The sequence below is a fragment of the Alligator mississippiensis genome, chromosome 1, assembly GCF_030867095.1.
Source record: "Alligator mississippiensis isolate rAllMis1 chromosome 1, rAllMis1, whole genome shotgun sequence".
NCBI lineage: Eukaryota > Metazoa > Chordata > Crocodylia > Alligatoridae > Alligator > Alligator mississippiensis.
In genome coordinates this window covers 455,083,012-455,098,807 of record NC_081824.1, presented here as the reverse complement: position 1 = coordinate 455,098,807, position 15,796 = coordinate 455,083,012, and positions in this window count along the sequence as shown.

The window sequence follows — 15,796 nt, the reverse complement described above, 5'->3', positions numbered from 1 at the left end:
CTATACACAAACTTATGGAGTTTGGGAGAAAAAACAGAAAAAAATGAAAGTCCTTGCACAGTCAAGGAAGTATGACGTGATTGAAATAATGGAGACTTGGTGGGAGCTTGCATGGCTGGAAAACTGTCATAGATGGGTACAAACTGTTCAGGAAGGACAAGCAAGGGAGAAGAGAAGGAGGAATTGTGCTTTATGTAAAAGAGCTGTATGACTGCTCAGTGGTCCAGTATGAAACTGGAGATAGGCCTTTTCAAAGTCTCTGGGTTAAAGTTAGATGGGAGAGCAACAAGGGTGATGTCATTTGGGGGTTGGGCGGGATCTGCTATAGGATAAGGTAGATGAGGCTTTTGTTCTCTAGTGGGTTATGGAATAGAGAAGATCCCACACAACTTACTGATTCGTTTGATGCACTGGCTGGGGGCATTTTCAGCTAGTTGCAGAATTTCACAATGATTACACACTTAATTTGTACAACACAATTTTATTTTAAAATTCCTTACTAAACATATAACCTTGCTTTACTTTAAGAAATACCATAAACATCAAAAACACGATAACTATATATATTAAGAACAATACTGTAAATGCACTTCTTTAAACAATTACAATTACAGCTAACTATATAATTTGAACCAGAAAAGTTATTACTATATTATACTTACAATCCTAGGATTCTGAGAAGCCAAACACCTAGATATGGTTTCACCCCTCAGTAGTACGATTTAATGGGCTGGCCTCAGTAATGTCACAACCCAAAGTTGTGATTTTTGTTTTGTGTGCGCTTTGGCACCACTGAATTATTTCCCGCCAAATTGCAGCTTCTTTGCACGGTGGAGTTTTCTGCTGCAGAGGAGAACCCCGGTGCAAAGGAGAATTCCCGCCAAATTTGTAGCTTTCTTTGCAGGGTGCATTTCTCTGCTGCAGAGGAGAAATGCTCGTTGCAAAGAGTTCCCGCCATTCGTATTATAATTTGAGCCCCATTATTGGCTAGTTCTAAATTATGCACACGTGGCAGCTAGTGATTGGCTTGCTAGCCGTATAAAAAGCTTGAGTGGTTTCCGCCCAAGTTGGAGGACTCCACAAACACCAGGAGGAGGAGACTTCACACTGTGTGAAGATCTCTGAGCGCTGCGGATCCTCACGGACCCAGTGCATTTCAAGCAGGCAACAGAGGTCTGATCAGCCTCTAGCCTCTCCCCATCACTGAGCACAATCCCGACGTATCCTTCTTCCCTGTGCACAAAAAGGATCCACAGAGCCTAGCAAACTTCGTGTGAGTGAGTGTATTCAGAGCTCTTTACCGTACGTACTTCCTCCGGTTGGTCTGACGGGCTCGCAGTTTAGAGCCTCCAACCAGATGGGCTAGAAGAGTGTTCACGGGGAGGAACTCTAGTCCGTCTCTCTTCTTTTCTATCTGCAACTGTAACTCAAGCAAGTTTTCCTGCCTGCACCGCGACCATCTTCAGTGTAAGTAAAATAATCTTTAAATCAACCATTACACCTCTGTGACTAATTCTAGCCCGTGCGTGCCTTGCCGCCGCACAGTCTCCTCCGACCCCGCGTGCCCGGGCTGCTGGCCACAGCCCGCATGCGCAAAGACGGGCCCGGCTCGCCTCCGGCCCGCACAAGTAGTATGTTTTAATGGGCTGGCCTCGGTAACACAGTTCAATGGGTTGGCCTCAATACTGATAGGACTAAGTCTCCTTCCTTCAGTCCCACTCAGGCGCTCCGTGGCTTCAGTGTGAACTAAGAGATTCGTGTTCACGGAGAGGGTGCTTCAGGTGTTCAGTCTGATCCGGCCTACACTTGCAATTCTTCCTTCGTTGTTCTGCAAGTGAGGTTACCTCCAAATTGGGACTGTAGGTTACAGTTTACATAGTGGGTGAGTTGCCATCATAGGCCCCTCCTTCCCAAACTCATCACTACTCCCATATTTGGGCTCAGATATTATATCATGGAAAATTTCTTGTTGGGAAGATTTTTGCCACCAAGTGGCATTTTCCCCTGTGGTGAACTCTTAGTGCCCTCAGTTTCTAGGACTTTCCATACCACTGGCAAACCTTTAGTGCCCTCAGTTTCTGATTAGTTGTCTAAAATCCTTTAGGCTTCGATTTCTCGGAATTCTAGTAAATTGTTAATTTTTTATTCTGGCCTAAACTGACTAATGGGCATTTATTACATACCCTATAAACTACATAAACTTATCATTAAGGTGACAGCTTTCTTCACACAACTAACAGCAGTTTCCAGATCATAGGCCCTGGCTCTCATGGAGGACTTCAATCATCCTGACCTCTGTGAATGACCAGTGAAGCAGGTCCTCAAAGAATCCATGTCTAAGCACTTGGAGACAAAGGTGATTAAAACAGTCAGCACGGATTCACCAAGGGCAAGTCATGCCTGACCAACCTGATTGCCTTCTATAATGAGATGACTGGCTCTGTGGATGTGGGGAAAGCAGTGGACATAATATACCTTGACTTTAGCAAGGCTTTTGATGCTATCTCCCACAACATTTTTGCAAGCAAGCTAAGTAAGTATGGGTTGGATGACCAGACTGGAAGGTGGATGGAAAACTGGCTGTATTGTCAGGTTCAAAGGATAGCAATCAGTGGTTCTATGTCTAGTTGGCAGCCGGTATCAAGTAGAGTGCCCCAGGGTTTGGTCCTGTGGCTGGTTTTGTTCAATATCTTCATTAACAATCTGGTAGATGAGATAGATTGCATGCTCAGCAAGTTCACAGATGACATCAAGCTGTGGGGGGTGGGATAGTAGATACACTGGAGGGTAGAGCTATGATTCAAAGTAACCTAATTTAAATTAGAGGATTGAGCCAAAAGAAATCTCATGAGGTTCAACAAGGACAAGTGCTAAATCATGCACTTAGGATGGAACAATCCCATACATTGGTACAGGCTGGGGGCTGGCTGGCTAAACAGCATCTCTGCAGAAAACCATGGAGGTTACAGTAGACAATAAGATGGATACGAGTCAGAAGTGTGTCTTTGTTGCCAAGAAGACTAATGAGGTACCAGGCTGCTTTAGTAGGAGTGTTGCCGGCATATTGAGGGAAGTATTTATTCCACTCTATTCTACACTGGTGAGGCCACATCTGGAGTACTGTGTCTAATTTTGGAGCCCCCACTATAAAAAGGATATAGACAAGTTGGAGAGAGTCTGGGGAGAGCAACAAAAATGATTCGGGAGCTGGGGAACATGACTTCTGAGGAGAGGCTAAGGGAACTGGGCTTATTTAGTCTAGAGAAGAGGGAACTGAGAGGGGATTTGATAGAAGCCTTTAACTACCTGAGGGTGGTTCCAAAGAAGATGGAGCTGGACTGTTCTCAGTGGTGGCAGATGACAGAAGAAGGAGTCTTGGCTGGGATGATCTAGTTGGGGGTGGCCTGCTTTGAGCAAGGGGTTAGACTAGATGGACTCCTGAGGTCCCTTCGAGCCCTAATCCACTGAGGTCCCTTCCAGCCCTAATCCACGTGTACCAGTGCAAGGGATTGAGCAGGGATCCTAGTTGTCTCTGATTACAAAAAAAAAAATAAAAAAATCCAATTTTTAGATTAAAAAACTAACCCCAAATCCACATTTTTCCACGATTAAACTGAAACACCACAATATATAGATATATGTATATAGTAGTGTTTCATTTTGACCGTGAAAAAAAACCCTAACCCAACTAACCCAAAAGCCACATTTTTCCATGATGAAAATGAAACACCACTTATATACATATACATATACGTATACATATATTAGTGTTGTTTCATTATAATCATGCAAAAATGTGGCTTTTGGGTTAGTTTTTTTTAATCTAAAAATTGGAGATTTTTTTTTTATCAGAGAAAACCAGGATCCATGTTCATGAGATTTATTTTGTCACTGGCCTCTCTGCTGTCAGAGCTGGAGGCAAAGTTGGAGATGGAACCAAAGCCACTGCAAGGAAGCTTTGGAGGGTAGAGGGGAGAGGGGGGTGGGCATCCCCGCCCTTCATTTTGGCACCTCACTCCCCTTTAGGCAGCACCCAAGACTCTTACCCCTCTTGCCTACCCAGCATCACACTACTATATAACCAGGACCCCCAACCTTGTTAACCCCAGAGGGAGGGGAAATGAGAGGGAAACGTGGGATCCCTGAGTAATATAACTTTTGCAACCCATTGGGCCAGAACACCACATCAGCCAGCCGCAACAGAAACCCAGTCCTGAAGTCCTGAGACTGCTGAGTAGCTAAGGGGGAATGCAAGGCAGAAGAACCAGGCTAATCATTGGGTTGAGTAGAAATCCTTTGGATCATTTTCAAAGGCTGTGGTCAAGTGACCAGGAAGGGGTGGGGCTTAGATGTATATAAGCTCAGGTGAAAAGAGCTATGGATAGAGATGGTTGCCAGTAAGGAGGTGAGGTACCTTAAGGAGTTGGCTTGTTCCCTAGCCTCCGGAGAAGGAGTGTAGCCATAGTTAGAGAGCCAAGGAGGGGTTTGTGTTTTCTGTTTACTCGTACTGTAGGCTTGGGTTGGGGCTGCAGAGGTGGTTTGGAGGCCAGAAGGGGTGACCAGGAGGCACCTGGTGCTTTGAGCCCTGTGAGGGTCAGAGAACAGGTAGGTAGTGACAGAGAGCCCTGCAAGAGCCAGGGGCCTACGTGCTACTAAGCTGCTTTAAGGATAGGGTCCGGGGGGGCAGTGAATAAGAGCTGAATAATAACTATGAGTCATGGGCATGGCTTTGGGGGTGGTAGAGGCCACAACTGTAGTCCCTAAGTCACAATTAGGGACAGGGGTCCACATCCAGGGTCTGTAGAACAATTGATTGATAAGGCAGAGAAGCCTTGAGAGCTGCATTAAAGGGGAAGCACACTCGAGAAGGCAGGACTAAGGAGAAGTTCTGAGAACTGTGCCAAGACAGAGGACATCAAAGGAGCCACTCCAGCCTCTAGAGGCAGCCTCCCAAGGTAATCCTATTAACATCAAGGTATGGCAGGGGAGGCAGGAGATTGGTGGGGTGGGACATAAAATAAAACAGGATATGTGGATCTGCCACATCCGGCCTCAGAGGTCAAGTCCTGTCATACTACTACAAAGTTTTTCCCATGCAGCTCTGTTGGCAAGCAGTAGGAGAAGTCTATCTCTCTTTAGTGATGTAGCGATGCCTACTGAACAGGGCTACTTGCCTACTGCTGGTTTATTTTGTGTCATTGGGTAGGTGGTGTAACAATAATGGCAGAAAAAACTGTTCTGACAGCATAAGCCTTGACTCTACCAAGGGGTTCAACAAAACAGCTATGCCAGCAATGCTGTAGTGGCAACAACTTTATAATGTAGACAAATCTGGAGACAAGAGAAGCTTGGCAATAAGAAAATCTACATGATTTATTTACCCTAAGTGCCTAATTTTTGGCAAGGATTTCTTAGGGTGATAACATTTATTGGGTTAACTTTATTGTTGGGATAGTGTTAGTATTAACAATGCAAGACAATCTTCTTCAAAATGTGACATAATTCCTGGACCATCAGGGCTACAATATCATTCTAACACTACTATAACTTTTGGGTAAACCTTTAAAAATGCAAGGAGGGGTTTGCTGAGACAGGATTGTCTTCATTTTCCTGAAAGCTGATGTTTAGCCTTAGGGAAACATATTGCATGAGCTTGATGATAAAACTGGATTCAATGTCTCACCCAGAAGATCAAAATCTCTGTCACCAAGCCTATAGTCTGTTTGTTTCCTGGTAGATATCCGCAGTGTCCATGAGATAACACTATTACAATCAATGCTACAGGAACCTAACTTGACAAAGCAGCAGCACGTTCCACTCCCTGAATGCCTGGATACCTCTGTGGGCTTTGTAAACGGAGGTTCATTTATTCCCTCCCTACTGAGAGGTCACTTACATAAGCCTACATGCCACAGGATCTTATTATGCTCAAACAGGCTTCCATTAAACTGAATGAAGGAACAAATCAGAAAGGAGTAGCAATCATGAGACAACCTGCTCTTTTTGTTAATATTACAGGTAACATGATATTGAAAGGAGGTTTAAAGAAAAGTCCTAAAACTTTCAGAAGAGGGTGTTGCTGGAAACTATTAATGTCTCCAGTGGGTTGCCTGTCTGAAGGCAGAATAGAGCTTAACCAGTTCTGTTGGGACCAATATACATGTAAAGACTATATAGATCCTCTTTTTTTTCTCCATCGCTTCATATCTTCAATTCAAGATGCATCTTTTTTTTTTCTTTTTTTTTTTTTAAGGAGTTTTGGAGAAGAAAAGCATGATGTTTTGTAACTTGATTTTTCTTGTTTCATTCATTCTGACACTCCATCAATGATGGACACAATGTTAAATCCAAATTTCCATTTCTTGTAATTGCTTTAACTTGTACATTTGCTAAAAAATGGCATTAAGGTTGTTATTCTGCTACTGTACAATTTTAGAGAACAATAGTCAGATTTCACATGCAAAGCACCTGGCTAACTGACAGCTTAAAAAGTAGTTGTCAGTGAGGAATCATCTTTGAATGGGAGGTGTTCCTAGTGGGACTCCAGGTACTCACTTACTAAGCCGAATGTTATTCCATTTTTTTCATCAGTGGTCTGGAAGTAAAATCCAAGATGACTGTAAAAACACTTGCAGGTACACAAACTTTGGAAAATAGCACCAATGACCGGGCACTCATACAGGTTGACTTGAATTGCTTGGGACACAAGAACCGGGCTCAGTCAATCAAAACATGTAATATAGCTCCAGGCAAAGTTATACCTCTAGGAAGAAGGATTCTGCTCATAACTACCAAGTGGGGAGCTGTGTCTTAGAGAGCAGTGGTTTTGGTGATGATGCAGGAGTCACAGTGGACAGAAGGAAAGCATTTTTCTTTTCCTCTGCATATGGTATTGCTAAGACTGATATGAGCAAACAGCATCCACTCGATTTGAGAAAGGTGTTAAAAAATTAGAATACAGAAAAGAGCCACAAAACTATTTGAGGGCTGGAGAAAAGACTTTATGATGGAAAACTTAAAGGATGCTACATAATTTGCTTACTAAAAAAAAAGAGAAGTAACTTGAATGCTGAGTACCTTTTATGCAGGGGTTTAGGTTGTAGCCGTGTTGGTCTAAGGATATAGGCAGACAAGGTTCCTTGCGTGAATTTGATATCTTTTATTAGACCAACCCAAATGGTTGGAGAATAGTTATTAAGCAAGCTTTCGGGTTCAAAAACCCTTCGTCAGGCTGAGGACGCAGCAGCAGTTGCTGCGTGCTCTTCCTGGATGGAATGAAAAGTAAAGAAGCCCGGGGCTGGGCTGGGCTGGGCTGGGCTGGGGAGTCAGTTGCCAGGCAGATTGTAATGTATCAAAAATCCAATGTCTATGTTTAGTCCCTGATCTCTAGTATCCAGCAGGTTGATGAAATGGAGCTCATAGGCTCGTCTCTGGGAAGTGTTGTGTAAATTTCCCTTGAGGATCAGGACTGAGAGATTGGCGAGAGAGTGGCACTCCTATGAGAAATGTGCCCCCACCGGTAATTGGGTGTTTCTGTCTTTGATGGATTTCCGGTGCGCGTTCATTCTGGTGTGCAGTTGTTGTCTGGTCTCTCCTACATATCTTCCATCAGGGCATTTGGTGCATTGGATGAGGTATACTACATTCCTGGAGGTGCAGCTGTAAGATCCTGGGATGCTGATGGCTCTGTTGTGGGGTGTAGTAATAGTGGAGGTAGTGGAGATGTGGGGGCAGGTTTTGCATTTCTTGTCCTGGCAGGGTCTGGATCCTTTTGGTGTGTTCCGGGGCTGAGGAAGTTTGCTTCTTGTGATGAGGTTGGCGAGGTTCGGTGCTTGTCTGAAGGCTAGGATGGGTGGCTCTGGGAAGATTTTTTTTAAGAATAGGGTCTTTTTCTAATATGGGTTGCAATTTTTTGAGGACTTTCCGTACAGGTTCAAGGGATGGGTGAGAGGTCATAACCAGCGGTGTGCTATTTGTGGGTGTTTTTCTTCTGTACTGCAGCAGTTCTTCACGTGGTATCCAGGTGGCTCTTTCAAACATGTGATCTACCTCCCTGGAGGAGTGTCCTTGCTGGGTGAAAGCCTTTTTAAGATTGGTGAGGTGGCGATCCCGGGTGTTCTCTTCAGTACAGATGCGGTGGTATCTGAGGGCCTGGCTGTATATCACAGCTTTTTTGGTGTGTTTCAGGTGATTGCTGGTTCTGTGCAGATATGTGTGTTGGTCTGTGGGTTTCTTGTATACTGTGGTCTGTATTTTACCCTTCTGGATACTGATCATTGTGTCTAAAAAGGGGATGTTGGTGCTGGAGTATTCTAAAGAAAGTCAGATGGAGGGATGGTGACTGTTGAATTTCTGGTGGAACTCAATTAGAGATTCCTGGTTCTCACTCCAAATGATGAAGATGTCATCGATGTATCTTAGGTATAGTAAGGGTTTGGTGGTGCAGTTCTTGAGGAAGTCTTCTTCCAAGTGGCTCATAAAAAGGTTGGCGGGGCCATTTTGGTGCCCATAGCTGTTCCCATCATCTGGAGGAAGTGTTGATTATTAAAAGTGAAATTGTTGTGTGTGAGGATGAAGTATATAAGCTCAGTGATATCTTTGGGTCTGTATTCTGTGTTGTAATCTTGTTCCTGTAGATATGTAAGGCAGGCATGGATGCCATCCTGGTGTGGGATGTTGGTGTATAGGCTGGTAATGTCAACAACTCTGCAGAAGAACTGCTGCAGTACAGAAGAAAAACACCCACAAATTGCACACCGCTGGTTATGACCTCTCACCCATCCCTTGAACCTGTACGGAAAATCCTCAAAAAATTGCAACCCATATTAGAAAAAGACCCTATTCTTATAAAGATCTTCCCAGAGCCACCCATCCTAGCCTTCAGACAAGCACCGAACCTCACCAACCTCATCACCAGAAGCAAACTTCCTCAACCCCAGAACACATCAAAAGGATCCAGACCGTGCCATGACAAGAGATGCAAAACCTGCCCCCACATCTCCACCACCCCTACTATTACTACACCCCACAACAGAGCATCCCAGGATCTTACAGCTGCACCTCCAGGAATGTGATATACCTCATCCAATGCACCAAATGCCCTGGTGGAAGATATGTAGGAGAGACCAGACAACAACTGCACACCAGAATGAACGCACACCGGAAATCCATCAAAGACAGAAACACCCAATTACCGGTGGGGGCACATTTCTCACAGGAGGGCCACTCTCTCTCCAGTCTCTCAGTCCTGATCCTCAAGGGAAACTTACACAACACATCCCAGAGACGAGCCTATGAGCTCCATTTCATCAACCTGCTGGATACTAGAGATCAGGGACTAAACATAGACATTGGATTTTTGATACATTACAATCTGCCTGGCAACTGACTCCCCAGCCCAGCCCAGCCCCGGGCTTCTTTACTTTTCATTCCATCCAGGAAGAGCACACACCAACTGCTGCAGCGTCCTTAGCCTGGCGAAGGGTTTTTGAACCCGAAAGCTTGCTTCATAACTATTCTCCAACCATTTAGGTCGGTCTAATAAAAGATATCAAATTCACCCAAGGAACCTTGTCTGCCTATATCTTCACTATATGCCTTTCTGGAAGATCTGCTTTAGCTAAACAAAGAGTACTGGGCTCAATATAGAGGTTACTTGATGAAATTTAATAACTGATAATATATAGTTGATGATCTAATGGTCCCTTCTCACTTCAAGCTCTATAAATCAAACTGCTAATAACCAAGACTTTGTAAAGTGTCAGCACTGTCCTGAAATGTATCTCCTTGTGCATGTGTGTGCATATGTAAACACTAAAATTGTGTATTATGCTATAAAATCATATTAGCTGTGACTTATGCAGCCTCTCTTCCTGACAAGAAACCCAAAGCACAGTAGGGACCCTGACACTTCCCTCCTGATGGAGGAAGCATAGGAGCTGCTGTAGCTATGCTAATACAGCAGAAAGATTGCCTCATAATGGGGTATCCTCCAGCAGCCAGATCCACCAAACTTGTCTGTCTGGTCTCAGGACACCAATACAAAGGTCCAGCTGCTAGCTGTATGTTATCTGCTGGAAATTCACTTAGTAGGGGGGAAGCTTTAGGCAAGTATGAAGATAAAGTAGGGCTGACCCATGTGTTTAAGCACAGCATCAAAGTTCTTGCCAGTTCTCAGTTGCTGTACAGTCCCTTAAGCAAAGTTGGTTTAGTACTATCTTTTATGGAACAACTATATAGTTGGGAGATATGCCAGACAAGCTTTTGCACACCAAAGGCCGTCCCTCAGTAGCTTGGCATCATTGTAAAATGGTGTAACACTCAGTAGCCCCTCCTGTACTCATGGCTTGCTCTGGGGCTTCACAGGGAGTAGAAGGAGCCATTACCAGCTTCATGATGGCTTGAGTCCAAGCAGGTTCTTAAACAGGAAAATATCTATCCCAGAGTTTCTGAACCTTATCTGGACTCAAGGCACTCCCTATTGGACTTGAGGCCCCCTCCATAACTTTTGTGAATTGAGTGGCACCCAATTCAAAAACTACTTTATAGACTGTAGTGCTTACTTCGCTGCAGAGGGGCCCAAGAGTGGAGATAAGGGATAATCCAGGCAGGGATGAGGCTGAGCCTGTGATTATCTGCTTATCTCCTAACACTTGACTTATCTCCTCATGCCTCATAGCACCCTTTAGAAGATCTGGTGGCACCCCAGTGTGTCCCAGCACCCTGGCTGAGAATCACTGATCTAACCCAATGGACCTGGTTGCAGACTGTAACAGTGGTGGGTCCATAGACAGAGGTCCACCGTTTGGATTAGACTCAGCATTTTCCTTAAAGGAATTCATCCTTTCTGATTTTTTTTTTTTTAAATAACTTCTGCAAATTTACATTACATACTCTGTGAGTAAAGACACATTTTTCCTTCAGACTTTCAAGCAAGTCAGTTTAATTAGTGTTGAGTTCTAATTATTATTTTAAAATAACTGTTTAAAGACATTTATACTTTTGGAGTCCCTTGATTTTTTTTTTCTCAGTAATTAACTACTGACTTCTGAGATTGAAAATCATCTTGCTTGTAAATGTCAGCAGTAACTAAGGGAAAGGCAACTTTTTATGTTAATACTGGGTTGATTTCCAACATCATGACAGTGTTCATTATAACTTATTTTGTTTTTTGGTTGTTTTTTTTTAAATCCATCAGGATGTTGGTTGACAAATATTTTTGACAGCAAATGGATGTTCGCAAATCTACAGCTCTCAATTAAAAACAGTAATTAGCTTGTTTGGGTGGAAATTCTTGAAAAAATATAAACTGAACATTGCACTCACCAGGCAGCACCGTAAGACACATCTTACTCATCAGCCAAAATAACACCTTTTCTAGAAAAGAGCATCTCTCTTTGATACACAGCTGGTTGGGGTACTTAATCCAGGGTTACAGCTACTTTGCATTACCAGAGTAGCACAAAGCAACTGATATAACCCAAGGAATCTGACCCTATATTATTAATTTGCCCAGGAATGGTGGTATACCCCACTGATGAGTTGCAGAGGAGGCTCTGTGTGTGATGCAAGGGGGTAGGTGTTTGTTAAACCACAATGTAGAGAGTGTAAGCAGTTCATGCTTTCAGCTGCTTAGCCCCGTTCAATTTATGGTGTAAAAGGAGAGGTGGAGGTTATCATACTTGCCATATGTTAACTTTGGTTGCAGCTTTATGTAAAGGATGCTGGGCTGATTTGACTGTTTTCACCTGTTCAACATTAAAAGACTGGGAGAATTATTACTATTTGATTCTTCCCCATATCAAAGCTTCCTTACATGGTGAGGCATTGATGCCTGTTTAAAAATACAGTATTCTCCCTTGTTCCTTCACACAGCAACAGGTATATGCTTTTCTCACCTCCTCACTTCTTGACTATCATCACTTCCCTTCTTGCACCAACTGTGCTGGGCTGGATGTGGGTTGCCCTTACCATACTGTGCTGACAGTGAAATCTATTCCTCTAGAGAGAACATTCACATGCCAAGTTCTTTAAATGTAAGGTTACCCTAATGAAATGGTGTGACTTCCCTTGCAGTTGGCATTCAGACAGCATGCTGGGCAAGGAGAGCGCCTGCTGCAATGACTCACTACTTTTGCATCACTTGGGTTATTTTTCCTTTTGCTTCTTTTTTGCACCACCAGCTGTTTTATAATCTACGGATTTCTAGAGGAAGGGATGTTCTATCCTTTTAAGAACTAGTTTAATGTATAAAAATGTCGAAATCTGAGCTCTGACCTGGTTTCTTCTTCCATTACAGGTCTACAGTCCCCCTGTCTTTATTTGAAAATCCAGCAGCATTTCCTGGTGCATAGAAAGCCAATACCAGAAACAGGATTTTTAGAATGTATTAAATTTTAAAATAATCATAAAATTAATGGTTACCCTTCCATATCTCTAATACCCATAACTAATGAAATAGACGTTCAAGTTGATTTTTTTTTTACCTGATTCTTGTTGATTTTGGTACAAAAAATAGTTTTAGAGCAAAGTACTGAGCCTCTTAGCCTATTTGATTCTTTAAACTTCTATTTCTTGAGCTTCCTAGTTTTCCAGTGAAGAAATGAAGGACCTAACTTAGGAATGCCCTGAATCATATGATTAGACTGACTCTAGCTGTAGTGATCAGTGCAGGGTCAGTTATCTGACTTTGGAAATGGAGCATAAATTGGCAGGTAAGTAAGTGGTTGAAAAGTAGGCTTGAGTTAAGGGCTTAATATTGGAGAAAATTCATAGGCTTGCACTATAATACAAAGCAGTTTCCTCCAGTTTTAAACCTTTCAGTGAAATTTTCCAGATGCACTGACAATTGCCAACCCAAGAGGAGGTCTTCTGACAAACCTGGTTCCTTCTGACCTTTACATCTATGGAAAAAAGCAGTGGTTAAAAATGGTAAATTAACAGATTTGTCTGAAGTCTGGATATGATAAATAATGGATCAATATAAGACAATACAGATTTTTTTGTTGAGGAACAACACTTAACAGAGAAAGGCTGGCATCATTTAATAGTGCCTCCTCACAGCCTCTAAATGTAATTTTGTTCCTTGCCCAAAATACAAAGCACTGACAACAACATACATGTTATGTTGTTCCTGCTAGTATTACAAGACCCATTCATGGATGTGGAAGCACCCGTGCCTATCCCGTGAGGTGCATCTTAACATGTCCACAGGGCCTTAAACAGTCTCAGTTCTTTTACAAGTGCACAACTTGATTCTAGCCTCTAACCACTGGAACTGGGGTAAGGGCAACCACTCTTGTCTGCCACAACTTGATCTCCTGTGTAATTTGGGAGGAGGTCTTATTCCCCATGGGTGCTGTCCTTAGCCAGCCCTGGCACTGTCTTCTGGGACTCTGCCTCTCCTACACCCCACCATACACCGATCTTTGAGGTCTCACAAAGATGTTATGGGCACATAGGCTATGCTTTCAGATTGTGCCTTCTGAGATAAATAACATATATAAAGCAAAACAATACGAAATTCAAATATCACTCCAGGACTTAGTCCCTCTTTACAGTCCTCTAGCCTGGACTTGCACCCAGTCCTTGACTTGGTGGCCCCTTGCCCCCCTGTCTGTGGGGGGGCTCGGTGGGGTCCTGGGGGGGGCGGGGCCTGGTGGTCCCCTTGCCTGTCGCTCCTGTGCCCAACTTAGGGCCCTGGAGGAGCAGGTGAGAGAGCTCCAGGCTGAGGTGAGCAGGCTGAAGGGGATCAGGGATGCAGAGGATGAAATTGATGCCTATCTCTGTTCTCTGCAGGCCCGGTCGCCCACTGTACAGCCCCCACAGGAGTCCAACACAGAAGTGGCAGAAGGTGTCCAGATCCAGAGCTGCTTGGCCTAGAGTGGTGGAAGCTCCTCAGGTACAGGGGAACAGGTTTGAGGCCCTGGAAGCTGTGACAGAGAAAGTCAGAGCAAATACCTCCGGTGGGGACGATGCCACTCCCCACGTGACATGGAATGGGCAGAGAACGAACACCAGCAGGAAGAAGCGCCAGGTCCTCGTCATCAGAGCCTCCATCCTACGAGCACTGGAAGGTCCCATCTGCCGGCCTGACCTCATGAAGCGGGAGGTCTGCTTCATGACTGGGGCTTGGGTTCGGGACATCATGGAGAGTATCCTGGCCTACATCCAATCTGCAGACCAGTACCCCCTGCTTGTCATCCACATGGGAACAAATGACGCAGCCAGGGGAAACCCTGACCGCATTATGAAGGACTTTGAGGCTCTGGGGGCCAAGCTTAAGGAGACAGGGGTGCAGGTGGTATTCTCCTCTCTTCTTCTGGTGAGTAGGTGGGGACGGCGACACGAGGCCTGCATTGGCGAGGTCAACCGGCGCTTATGGAGTTGGTGCCGCCAGGCGGGCCTTGGGCTCCTAGATAATGACCCATGCTTTTGGGTGGGGGACTTGCTGGGGCAGGAAGGGCTTCACCTCTCTCCCAAAGGCAAGCGCGTCTTCTCTTCCAGGTTGGCTGATCTCGTACGGTAAGCTTTAAACTAGCCTCGCTGGGGGAGGGGGCCGCAGGAAGACATAGAGACACCACCCGAGAAAGACAGGTGACACATGCAAGGAGTGCCCAGGTAAGAAACAGGGGTCCAGATAGTCTTCCTAATTGGGGGGGGTGGCACGCGCAGCTATGCAAGGCCTTAAATGCCTGTATACCGATGCTTGTAGTAGTATGGGGAACAAACAGGAGGAACTCGCCCTCAGAATAGCCAGTTCAAACCCAGACATAGGGCTTACAGAAACGTGGTGGGATTCATCCCACGTCCGGGCAGTTAGCATTAGGGGCTATAGGCTCTACAGACAGGATAGAGAAGGAAGGAAGGGAGGGGGTGTGGCGCTCTATGTCAAAGAGCAATACAGATCCTCTGCCAGAAAAATGGGGTCAGAGGAGGGGCAAGCTGAAGTGGAGAGAGAGGGATTTAACGGTGGGGGTCTACTACAGACCCCCCAACCAAGGGGAGGAGCTGGACCAGGAATTCTCAGGCCAGCTTGCAGAGGCACTTAAGGCAAGGAATGTAGTTGTCATGGGTGATCTAAATTACCCTGACATCTGCTGGGAGGAGCAGTCAGCCAGGTCGGACTGATCCAGGAGGTTCCTGGCTGAGATACAGGACCTCCGCTTAACCCAGGAGGTGCACAGTCCCACCAAAGGAAATGCCCTGTTGGACCTGGTCCTGGCCACAGGCAATGATCTGGTAAGGGGGCTCCAGGTCCTTGACCATCTGGGTGATAGCAATCATCGCTTGCTGGAATTCACCATCCAGCGCCAGGTGTCAAGGGCCCTAGAGCAAGGTGGTAGCCCTAGACTTCAAGAGGGCCAACTTCAACGAGTTGAGATTAGTGGGAGAGGCACTGAGGTTCTCGAGGGCAGGGGAACTCAGTGCCCAAGATGAGTGGTTGTTTCTTAAGAAGACTATACTCAGGGCCCAAGGGGTGACGATCCCAACAAGAAACAAGGGGGGCAAGAGTGCCCAAAAGCCCCCCTGGCTCACCAAGGACATCTGGGAAAGCCTGGTTGCCAAAAAGGCGGTGTACACCCGGTGGAAGGGGGGGGCCATCTCCAAAGAGGAGTATACCTCCACTGCTCGGGCCTGTAGGGGGGCTGTTAGGAAAGCTAAGGTGAACATAGAGCTAGGACTAGCATCCAAGATCAAAGATAATAAAAAGTCCTTTTTCAAATATATAGGGAGGATGAAGAAGGCACCGGGAAACATGGGGCCCCTGCAAGACACGCTGGGCAATCTGGTGGTC